General features: G+C 40.4%; 1 long non-coding RNA gene across 1 annotated transcript; it reads right to left on the bottom strand.

Moving 5' to 3' along the window:
* Positions 1–803: 803 nt before the first annotated feature.
* On the bottom strand, positions 804–1,744 carry LOC122882119. The gene is made up of 3 exons (XR_006379286.1): positions 1,641–1,744; positions 1,506–1,570; positions 804–1,234 (listed from the first exon to the last, which is right to left on the bottom strand). It is a non-coding gene; the product is annotated as an uncharacterized LOC122882119 (long non-coding RNA).
* Positions 1,745–2,334: the final 590 nt, after the last annotated feature.

Below are 2,334 nucleotides of genomic sequence, written 5' to 3'. Positions count from 1 at the left end.
AATGCTTCGAACTCTTTCAATTTCTTTACTTTGTTTGGATTTTATGGGGAATTCTACCTTCATCTAAAACATCTTTAAAGGTTGCTGAGACACATTTACCAGTTTTATTTTTCAATCACGGAACCCATGCATATTTTGAAAAAATTGAACTCTTTATTTGTGAAGAGTATAAGCGTTGTCAAATACGAAAACTTGGGCTGTGTTATTAGGATTGATAGTTTGTGCTACGTACACCCTGTATGTAAGATGTTTGCCTCTGTACAAGTCTAACTCATGCAACATCTCAGGCCAGCAGCTGTTCTGCATCATAGACTGCAACTAATTAACAGTTAGATACGAGAAAGTGGGGGAAGGTACAGTGGATATGATAATCCCATGGTGACATACAGAGGTCGTTTGGGTTGACAAAGAGTGGGAAGAAATGTATGCACATGTGTTGTCAGGCCGGAGCCGGCACCCTGTTGATATGGGTTGTTTGATCAATGCATGGGGGTGACTCTCATTTCCTCACTGACCAGCCGCTCTGATCACACCTGAGAATGGAATGCAGCGGCCTGTGAAGATCAAGAGGAATGGCAAGTGTGAACTTAGGCATTTACATAGCATTGTGTACCAGGAGGAGCTCAGGACATATAACCAACAACTTTTGTATTGCTGCTTCAGACATATGTAACCAGTGTTTGTTAGTACTGTGTAATAGATTGTAATAGCTGTTTCAGGATGAATGCTGTAGGCTAGTTGATCAGAAGGACTAGGAGCGGCTGCTGGAGGGCAGGGGTAAATAATAACAATGGGCAGAATAGTTGAATTAAGGAAAAGTGTATTGTATAAACAGTGAATATAACAGAACCCAATATATACATAACCACTGCAGCAGAAATAAAACAATCAACTTCAATCAATTTTAAGTTACATCATATGTCCAAAATATTGTTCATTGAAGCAAGAAGGAAAACAAAAAGCAGTGTCTGTTCTCCCAACCAAAAATGGAACACCAAAACTGTGCACCGCGTTTAAGTCCATATGTTTGTTATTGAATGCTTTGAAATGTCCATTAGCGCGATAGTCCAGGGGGTTGAATATTGTAGCGGTTGCGTAGCTCGAGGAGGTGGGAGAGGAAAAGGACAGGCTGTATAGCCTCCTACCAGACCAAAGAGTGTTGAATGGATAACAGGAATGTTGTGTGCTCCAGAGCCTAGCTCGCCATCGAATATCCCCTGAATGGGCACCTGGCCTGTATACAAACACAAAAGGCCACTTAAATGGGTGTACACTAATATCTGTGGGCTAACATTAGCTTAGTTGTAACATTACAAAATAAAAATCACATAAAAAAGACAAAAGAAACCCATGGGAGCACATGTTAGCATGTAGTATGCTAACATTAGCATATTGTCTCCAACATATAAAATACATCAACAGAAATAGCATCAATCATGAACACATGTTAGCATATAGCCTAAGCTAGCATATTGCTAATGCTAACAGTAAAAGTTTAAACTCACCAGTTCAGTAAGAACGTTTTGCCCAGCACACACGACAACGCCCAATCACCGGATGATTCTGGTTTCTACAAGAATGTTTAAATGCTTAACAGAGAATAAATGAAAACCAATATTTGCTTGAATGGAGGTACTGACCTACAGCTGCTGTCCTCTGGCTTCTCTCCCACACAACTGAGCTGAGAGAAGTCAGGACAGCTTTTATACTGAGGCAGCGGACTGTGATTGGCTAATTAAAACAAAGGGGTGTGTCTTATGGCAAGGGAACGAAAGGTGGAAAACATGGACTGGCAACTACATGGAATGGCACTACATCAAATACAGAGGGTTGGAAGGGAGGAAATGGAAAACCTGCACTGGAAACTAGATTGGATTATTTTTGGAGGATGGATTTTTACCCTGGGCTACACATAGCGGGGAGATCGCCTGGAGAGGTCTCTGTGCTCTGTCTCCAGATATATCTGTATTTGTCTGTATTTGTCTGTACTGTTAGATTGTTTGTATTGTTTGTAATAATCATGAGGATGTAAATACTAGTTAAAAGACAATTGTAGGTCTCGTGTGGATCCCTTCTCATCAACAACTCGGAGAGAGGTTTTCTGACCTCGACAGCGTCTTGTTTTAAGAGCCACTCTGCTAACTTCTTTACCAAGAGTGTCAAAAAGTTTTCTTTTAAGACCTTCATAGCGCTTGTAGGTCTTATACCATCTGAATAATGTATTGATACATGAGAAAACATCAAGGGTTCTATACAAAACCAGTGGTAAACCATGTTTCCCATTCTTTAGTTGTAGTGGGGTAGAGTTTATCCAGTCTCTGGCAAAAAAACGAA

This window comes from Siniperca chuatsi, linkage group LG9 (assembly GCF_020085105.1).
Source record: "Siniperca chuatsi isolate FFG_IHB_CAS linkage group LG9, ASM2008510v1, whole genome shotgun sequence".
NCBI lineage: Eukaryota > Metazoa > Chordata > Actinopteri > Centrarchiformes > Sinipercidae > Siniperca > Siniperca chuatsi.
This window is presented reverse-complemented; position numbering and strand designations above follow the sequence as displayed.